The sequence below is a fragment of the Brassica napus genome, unplaced genomic scaffold, assembly GCF_020379485.1.
Source record: "Brassica napus cultivar Da-Ae unplaced genomic scaffold, Da-Ae ScsIHWf_1610;HRSCAF=2223, whole genome shotgun sequence".
Lineage (NCBI taxonomy): Eukaryota > Viridiplantae > Streptophyta > Magnoliopsida > Brassicales > Brassicaceae > Brassica > Brassica napus.
This window is the reverse complement of record NW_026015027.1, coordinates 23,598-33,433: the sequence shown is the minus strand read 5'-3', so window position 1 is coordinate 33,433 and position 9,836 is coordinate 23,598. Positions and strand designations below refer to the sequence as shown.

General features: G+C 43.1%; 1 non-coding gene across 1 annotated transcript; it reads left to right on the top strand.

The window, feature by feature from the left end:
- Positions 1–6,285: 6,285 nt before the first annotated feature.
- On the top strand, positions 6,286–6,392 carry LOC125597987. The gene has a single exon (XR_007332118.1). It is a non-coding gene; the product is annotated as a small nucleolar RNA R71 (small nucleolar RNA).
- Positions 6,393–9,836: the final 3,444 nt, after the last annotated feature.

The window sequence follows — 9,836 nt, the reverse complement described above, 5'->3', positions numbered from 1 at the left end:
TCAAGTTCTTCAAGCAAATACAACTCTCCTTTAGTGATTCCTTTTCCAATCATTTGGCTGCTCTCAATATCCTGAAACTTCACATCATTAGGACTGAATATAACATTGCAATTCAGATCAGTTGTGCATTTCTTGACAGATAACAAGTTAGATGTGAAATCAGGCATATAGAAAGCTCTAGAGTTTTTATCAAACAGTTTCAAGTTTCCTATTCCTTTAATAGGTATTTTATCTCCATTTGCAATCATAACATGTCCATTAGTTGGTTCTATATCCTTAATGAGGTTTGTATCACTAATCATGTGATGAGATGCACCAGAATCAACAATTAGTGGCTTAGTTATGTTGCTAGCAGTATGACATAGGTTCAACGGTGATCTGAATGCTTTAAGCTCATGATTCATTCTAGCATTTCTAGCAAAGGTGTACTCAGCTCTAGCATTTTCACTACTCTTAATGCTATTCATCCTAGCAATGTCAATGCCACATGGAGACGTATCTATAGTCCTAGCTATCATTGATGCACCAAAAGAGTACCCATGAATGTTACCATTCTCCTTGAGCATTTTGATGAGTGCATCCATCTCGGATCTCCTTATGAAGTCATGATCATTGCTACGGATGTTAGGAGTTGCTGAGTATGTCACCATTGCCTTGCCATCACCCTCACGCCCCTCTCCTTCAGCTCCACGGTTAGATGGTCCTGCTCCATCAGATACATGCGCCCTTGCCTCCCTTTCCTTCATGAACTTCGCCGGCTTCAAATGAGGATGGAGTATCCAGCATTGGCTCTTCTTGTGTCCATACTTCTTGCAATGATCACAATTGCCATTGAACTTTCTATCCTCGTACTTGCCGTGAGCTGCTTTGTTGGCTTGTGGAGTCTCTTCATGATCAGATCGCACAGCATTTGCAAGAGACAACTCTCCCTTGCCTCCAAACAAGCCAATGGAGCCTTGCTCCTTTGTATCTGAGCGCACGCCTCCTCTAGATCAGGGAGCTTCTCGGACCTCAACATGTGCTGGATTAGACCAGTGTAGCTTGGATTCAGCGTGAGTAAGAGTCCAAAGACCTTGTCCTGTTCACGCCTCTCGTTTAGGAGCTCCGGATCAAGTGTACTAGGCCTTAGCATCTCCAACTCAGACCACAGTGACCGGAACCTTCCCAAATGCTTGGTGAACTCCATGTCTTCTTGAGACAACCCATTGATTGCCTTTTTTACTTCAGACACACGGCTCAGATTGGAGGTGTTTCCATACACCTTCTTCAGTGTGTCCCACAGCTCCTTGGCTGTCTCACAGTAGCTATAAGTGTTGAGATGAGTTGAGACATTTGAGGTAAAGACACAAAGGAGTTGAGAACATGATGTTAGGAGTTTTCAAGGCTCCTAAGACAAATGTTGTAGTATAGTGATTGTCGAACCAGTTCTGAGGGATATCAAAGCACTGAGAATGCAAGTACTCACTTAATCTAAGTGCAACCAATGATTTAGATGGGTTTTAAGCTATGACTAAAACTAGAAAGCAATAACAGAATGATACTTCTTGACTAAGGGAAAAGAGAACTCATGGGCATAGGGATTAGACCTTGGGTGATCAAGTATCGAACTAAGGATGGCAAATGATCAATCAAACTATCAACCTTAAGCCTAGACACAATTCTAAGCAAGCTCTATGCCTAGATGAATGCTCATTTGCTAACATATCTCAAACATCAAATGTCTTTGGTTGAATAATATGAAAGCAATCATTACGAACAAGTCTATTAGCTATCTTAGCATCTTTAACAACAAATGTCTTTGGCAAAGTATACTAAAAGCCTAGGAGAGTTGTCTCAGGCATTTCATCAAACACCTTTTGGGTGGGAAATGCCTATTGATCAACTTTTGAGTGGCCAACTCAGAAGATGCATTATGAATACTCTACTAGCAAGGAACAAGAATGATCTACACTAAAACATCCTAGAACTAACCTAATCACCCTTAATCTCCCTAACCCATGAATTCAAAAGGTGATTACTCACTAATCTCCATGATTCCTCTTAAACCCATATTGGATTTCAGATTAATCATTCAGAGAAAATACAGATAATAGAATAGAAATCAACAGTAGAACATGTGATCAATGAATCAAAGAGATCCCCTTTTTCAGGTTTTTGGTGGTTTTCTTCAGAACAAAGATAGATCTGCCTCCTGGTGGCTTACAGAGTATTAAAACATAGGTTTAGAAAATAAAAACGTGCATCATGAAATGACCAAAAGGCCCTTGAGAAATCATAAGTTCGAGCAGAAATAAGACGCGGAGCGACCTCCGCTCGTCGCTCCGAGTAGTCGCTCCACACTTCGGGAGCGACCTCGCTGTGTCGCTGCGAGAGGTCGCTCCGGACTCGTTCTCGCGTTCCCGAGTGATGAAAATGCGAGCGACCTCCGCTCGTCGCTCCGAGTAGTCGCTCCATGCTTCGGGAGCGACCTCGCTGTGTCGCTGCGAGAGGTCGCTCTGGCTCCATTGTGTTGTCGTCATGCGATAGAAATGCGAGCGACCTCGGGGTGTCACTCTGGCCAAGTCGCTCTGGGCTTCGGGAGCGACCTGGAGTGGTCGCTCTGATAGGTCGCTCCGGGTCAGTTTTCGGCTTCCACCGGGATGAAATGGCGAGCGACTTCTCCGCATCGCTCTGGTAAGGTCGCTCTGAAAAGGCAGGTCAGAGCGACTTGCTGGTGTCGCTCCGGGAAGTCGCTCCCAACGCTCTGCTCGTCCAATGATCATCTTTACACCTCTTTCGAGCTCCAAACACACCCAAATGTCTCCGAGAACTCCATGTGGTACTCCAATACCTGATAAAGACTTATGTATGCAAAATGCAACCTAAACATGGCTAAATCCTAGTCTATATGATCAAAATGCACATGGATGAATGGATAAGATAATGGAAATATACAAGATATCAACTCCCCCAAACTTGTTCTTTTACTTGTCCACAAGTGAACTTTCTAGAACTCATAGGGAGAGAGGTTTGAAGGTGGGAGCTCATAGCCAAAAGAAACACAACTAGTACTCGATTCAACATCTAATCCAGCACGAGCACACTCTCTTATTACACTCTAGCTTCTCTAGGTCTATCTGAACTCTTTTCATCCCTACACTCATCATCATGCATCCACACATTCAAATCAACCAACTCTCACATTCATTAAGCACAAAACATCAGGTGAATTCTTGCAAATGGTAAGTTGGTCCAAGTCATTTGGTTGGGTGAGGGAAGACTTTTATTCAAGTGATTCAAGAGGTTCGAAACATAAAATCTTTAAGGTGGTTTACTCTCGAAACAAGTAGCCTTGACATTGCACATAATATATCTAAGAAAGGGATCAACTCATGCATACAATGCTCAATCTCCATTGTTCTACCCTTTTCCCAAACATACAATTACACAATCATTCTCAAATGCCAAACCCAACTCACATCTCTCACCAAAAGATCCTAAGAACATTAACTCCTTCTCTTTGAAATCTACAAGGGATTTTTCACAACCTCAAAACATTACTTAGCTCCTAACAACTTTGCTAGCCCCCTTTTTCTTTCTTTTTCGTTTCTTTTCATATTTTATTTCTTTTTTTTTTTTTTTTTTTTTTTTTAGATGGGGGCCAAGACTTTTCATAACTTGAGCTAGAGGTTTTTCTACTTATCCCAATAAGACAATTCACTTAAACACAAAGAGTCATTTCTTTTCCTTTTTCATTGCTCCCAAATCATAATCACAACTCTCACCTCCCACCTATAGCTAGACAATAGAGTGCCCAATCTAGCAAGAATGAAGATCAAGCATTGTCGTTCCCGATACTCTCAACATTATGCACATGTAAGACTTTCCGAAGAAGGCCTCACTCATCAAACAATGAAAGCTTAAAAGGAGGGAAAGGTTTTGGGAGTGGTCTACCACTAGAGTTTGTCAGAATAAGATTGGCATAAAGGATGTGACAACTCAGGTGTGTATAGCCATGACTCAGTACACAAGGGACCATGAGCAAGAAGCATTAAGTTCGTTCAGTTCAAATAAGGTTGTAGTTGGCTTCAAAGACTGAGTTTCAGCAATCAACAAGTTTCAGGAAGAGTCTTCAAGGCTCGAAGCATACAAGTGTTTTTGAGAGGTGCATAAGCTATTCAGGTGCAAAGTAATGTTCTTTACAAGGCATTTCAAATCATTGCTCCCAATGCAAGTAAATGCAACCTATATGCTCTAGACTCTCCTAGAAATGCCAATGATGCAAACTAAATGAATTTTTTTTTTTTTTATGCAAATATATATGTATAATGCAATGCATGAGACTCAAAATCATCAAAGCAAACGTGATCAAATACTTGGTACCTCCCCCAAACTTAAATGACACAGTCTCTGTGTTGTCAAGGAGAGAGAGATACCCAAAAAGAGAAAACTAATATGCAAAAACGAAATGGTATATACAAGGGAAAGTAGTGGGTTACCTTCTATGGAGAATGAGTAGAGGGAGATGCTCCCTCCTCGTCGTCCTCAGGTGGTAACTCTTCAAGGTGCTCATCAGTAAGAGTGCCCATCTCTTCAATGTAGAAGGCTTGCCCGAACACAGTTGGTTTCTTCATTTTCTCCTTGATGTCAAAGTGGAGAACATGCCCTTTACCCAAATGGAGATCAATCGTGCCCTCTTTCACCTTAACAATTGCTCCTGCTGTAGCTAAGAATGGCCTTCCAAGAATCAATGGGTCCTGAGCCTCCTCACCCATCTCAAGCACCACAAAATCTGTAGGTATCTCATACCTTCCAATCTTCACAGGTAGGTCCTCTAAGATGCCCACAGGGTACTTCACTGAACGATCAGCTAACACCAGAGAGAGTTTACACTTCTTGTACTGAGTGAATCCAAGCTTCTTTGCAACAGACAAAGGCATCACGCTGACACTAGCTCCCAAATCGCAGAGACATTTCTCAAATACCATAGGTCCAAGAGCACAAGGTAGTGTGAAGCATCCTGGATCCTCTAACTTCTCTGGAACATCAAGCCTTTGGATGATGGCACTGCACTCATGGGTAAGAATCATCATGCTTTCCATTTCCTTCTTCTTTGCAGCTACAACATCTTTCAGGAACTTGTTGTATTGAGGAATCAACATGAAAGCATCGATGATGGGCATTGCAACCTGAGCTTCACTCATTTGCTTGTCAAACAAAGCCTTGTACTTCTCTAGCAGCTGCCTCTTGAATCTACCAGGGAATGGTAGTTTGGGTTCATAGGGAGGAGGAACAAAAGAATTCTCACTTGCTGGAGCAAGAACTTCACCATCCTTCACTGTTTTCTTCTCTTCCCCAACCTTTCCTTTACCCTTGGCTTCCACAATCTTCTCCAAGATTTCATCATTGAATTTCTCATCAACAATCACCACTTCATCATCTAAGTTGATGGCCACCTCCTCACCTAGTTTCTCAGCATCCCTGGTGAGGGTTGTAGGAGGTAACTGCTTACCACTCCTAAGGGTGATAGCTTTGGCCTCCTTGGGGTTTTGGTCAGATTTTCCAGGTAGAGATCCTTGCTGGCGAGTCTGGTGAGTGTTCATGGAAGCAAACTGATTCTCTAAATTCTTGACTGTAGAAGCAAGATGTGAGAACTTGTTGTTGAGCTCATTGTAGCTCCCATCAATCTTGGAATGAAGGTTCTTCAACTCATAACCAACATGCTTCTCACTTCTAGTCTGAGACTCCAAGATTTGTTTCAGCAGGGTGTCAGTGCTGCTCTCTTGAGGAGCAGAGGAACCAGATGAGGGGTTTTGATGAGGTTGATAGCTGCCTTGCTGGTTGTTTCGAGGCGGATAACCACTCTGTTGGTTGTTGGGATAGGATTTCTGTTGGTAGTTGTTGTACTGAAAGTTGGGCTCTTTTTTGTACCAGCTACCATTGTTGTTGATGAAACACAGCTCTTCCTGACCTTCCAAACCCTCAACCTCATGGACAACAGGTGGTGTATCTTGGCTTGGGTTACCAACAAAGTGCAGCTGCTCTTGTGTGGCTTTATCAGCAAGGAGGATGTCTATCTTATCCTGTAGAGCTTTCAACTCCTTCCTCGTCTGCTTATCATCTGTTCGACTGCTTCTGTCGTGGTCTCCACTGTAGACTGCATCACTCTTTACCATGTTGTCAACCAGCTCCTCTGCATCTTCCTCAGTTCTCCCCAAGAAGAACCCATTGCTAGCTGTATCCAGTCTGGCCCTGTACTTAGGAAGAGCACCACGGTAGAATGTGCTCAGCAAGCTCTCCTTAGAGAAACCATGGTGTGGGCATTGAGCTTGGTAGCCCTTGAATCTCTCCCAGGCTTCACTGAATCCTTCCAAGTTCTTCTGTTGGAAACTGGAGATCTCATTTCTCAGCTTAGCAGTTCTTGAGGATGAGAAGAATTTCTCCAAGAATGCTCTCTTGCACTCATCCCAAGTGGTGATAGAGTGGCTGGGTAGAGACTTCTCCCACTGACGTGCCTTATCCCCCAAAGAGAAAGGGAATAGCTTGAGCTTTAAGGCATCTTCGGACACACCATTGGTTTTTGACAACCCACAGTAGCTGTCGAACCTATCCAAGTGATCAAATGGGTCCTCCAGAGCCAAGCCATGATACTTGTTGTTCTCGATCACGTTGAGGAGTCCTGACTTGACCTCAAAGTTGTTGGCTGCCACAGCTGGTGCTCGGATTCCGAATCTGTGACCATGTATGTTGGGGCGGTCGTAAGTGCCAATGGGTCGAGCTGCCCGCGGTTGGTGTTCTGCCCCTTGCGGTGGATCTGCCATATCAATATCCAAGTGGGCCTGGTGTTCTTCTTCTCTTCTAGCTCTAGCACACTCCCTCTCAAAAGCTCTGATGTCTGCTACTATTGGAACTAGGTTTGATGGACCCCTGCTCCTCAAGTTCATACACCTGAAAGTGAAAGGTAGGTGAAGAAGAAGAATCAGTAACAAAACAAAATTAAAATGACTTAGTCTCAAGCAAGTGACTAAATCTCAATGTTTAAATCTACTCAGAATTTGGCAACGGCGCCAATTTGATGTTAGGAGTTTTCAAGGCTCCTAAGACAAATGTTGTAGTATAGTGATTGTCGAACCAGTTCTGAGGGATATCAAAGCACTGAGAATGCAAGTACTCACTTAATCTAAGTGCAACCAATGATTTAGATGGGTTTTAAGCTATGACTAAAACTAGAAAGCAATAACAGAATGATACTTCTTGACTAAGGGAAAAGAGAACTCATGGGCATAGGGATTAGACCTTGGGTGATCAAGTATCGAACTAAGGATGGCAAATGATCAATCAAACTATCAACCTTAAGCCTAGACACAATTCTAAGCAAGCTCTATGTCTAGATGAATGCTCATTTGCTAACATATCTCAAACATCAAATGTCTTTGGTTGAATAATATGAAAGCAATCATTACTAACAAGTCTATTAGCTATCTTAGCATCTTTAACAACAAATGTCTTTGGCAAAGTATACTAAAAGCCTAGGAGAGTTGTCTCAGGCATTTCATCAAACACCTTTTGGGTGGGAAATGCCTATTGATCAACTTTTGAGTGGCCAACTCAGAAGATGCATTATGAATACTCTACTAGCAAGGAACAAGAATGATCTACACTAAAACATCCTAGAACTAACCTAATCACCCTTAATCTCCCTAACCCATGAATTCAAAAGGTGATTACTCACTAATCTCCATGATTCCTCTTAAACCCATATTGGATTTCAGATTAATCATTCAGAGAAAATACAGATAATAGAATAGAAATCAACAGTAGAACATGTGATCAATGAATCAAAGAGATCCCCTTTTTCAAGGTTTTTGGTGGTTTTCTTCAGAACAAAGATAGATCTGCCTCCTGGTGGCTTACAGAGTATTAAAACATAGGTTTAGAAAATAAAAACGTGCATCATGAAATGACCAAAAGGCCCTTGAGAAATCATAAGTTCGAGCAGAAATAAGACGCGGAGCGACCTCCGCTCGTCGCTCCGAGTAGTCGCTCCACACTTCGGGAGCGACCTCGCTGTGTCGCTGCGAGAGGTCGCTCCGGACTCGTTCTCGCGTTCCCGAGTGATGAAAATGCGAGCGACCTCCGCTCGTCGCTCCGAGTAGTCGCTCCATGCTTCGGGAGCGACCTCGCTGTGTCGCTGTGAGAGGTCGCTCTGGCTCCATTGTGTTGTCGTCATGCGATAGAAATGCGAGCGACCTCGGGGTGTCACTCTGGCCAAGTCGCTCTGGGCTTCGGGAACGACCTGGAGTGGTCGCTCTGATAGGTCGTTCCGGGTCAGTTTTCGGCTTCCACCGGGATGAAATGGCGAGCGACTTCTCCGCATCGCTCTGGTAAGGTCGCTCTGAAAAGGCAGGTCAAAGCGACTTGCTGGTGTCGCTCCGGGAAGTCGCTCCCAACGCTCTGCTCGTCCAATGATCATCTTTACACCTCTTTCGAGCTCCAAACACACCCAAATGTCTCCGAGAACTCCATGTGGTACTCCAATACCTGATAAAGACTTATGTATGCAAAATGCAACCTAAACATGGCTAAATCCTAGTCTATATGATCAAAATGCACATGGATGAATGGATAAGATAATGGAAATATACAAGATATCAGAACATAAGGAGAGCAAGGAGTTAAGAGGAGGAATGGGCTGATAGGGATGGTACGGACGGAGAGGCCGTACCAGGCCGTACAAGTGAGTGTCCGTACAAGGTGAAACCGGCCAAGTAACTTACCGGGTAACTCTGATGTACTGAGGTGAAGTTACACTCGGCCAAGGCCTTATCCGAACGTTGAGAGGATAAGGGAGGCGCGGCTTGACAGCTAGGACAGGCTGGAAAGGAAGAGCATCTGGTCTTGGATAAGGAAGATTCTCCAAACGTGTGAGGACACTCATTGGCCGATTCAAACTAAAGCACCAGCTCATCTTTGACTCTACATGCTTGCTTATCCTTATGATTTCGAAAACCTAATGTGTATGGACCTATATATATTGTGAGCTCATCATTAATAAAGATTAGACAGTTCTAAACAATCTCTCTCTTTACTCATTTCATTATGATTCTCCATTAGTCTCTAAGCTGTCTCTTAATCTCTTATTCTCCTTCTATAATCCTTTCTAAACTCAGATAATCATTTACATCCTTAAATCTTATAATAAGCATCCAGTATAGCTGGCTCCAATGAGGCATGAAGAACTGACATCACCATCATGTCTTCTTTCTGCCACTTCTCAGCTTCACTCTCCGAGACACTCTCCTTGTCTCCTCCTTGGGTAATCAGTTTAGGAGCCTCACCGGATGTGATGTGCTTCCATAAACCCTTGCTCCCCACAGCAGTCTTCACCATCCTAGACCATACTAGGTAGTTACTTCCCTTGAAAGTCACCGCAACCTTCATCTTCATCCCGCTTTCCATCTTCAACAGCTTCACTTCAATAGCTTGTAAAAGACTTGATCTTGGACCTCAGACTCGCAACACCAGCTTCACCACGGTGTATCTTGTCTTGTATCTTCAAAGAACCTCCAAAGAACTAGAAAAGATCTCCCAAAAAGTAGCTGAAACCCTTGTGATGTCGAATCTCTCAAGAACACTCCAAACACACTCACTTGATCTCTTAAAGCTTCAAGGTTGAATCTTTAAGAGAAACACCACGGAACTCAGATTGAAGTGAACCTGGCTCTGATACCATATAAGTTTGAGAAATGTAAAGTATAATCTCAGTTTAGAAGAGAATATGAGATAGATTAAGGTAGAATGGGAGATTATGAGACTAATGGAGAATCATTGTGAAATGTGTAGAGAGATTTAGTGAT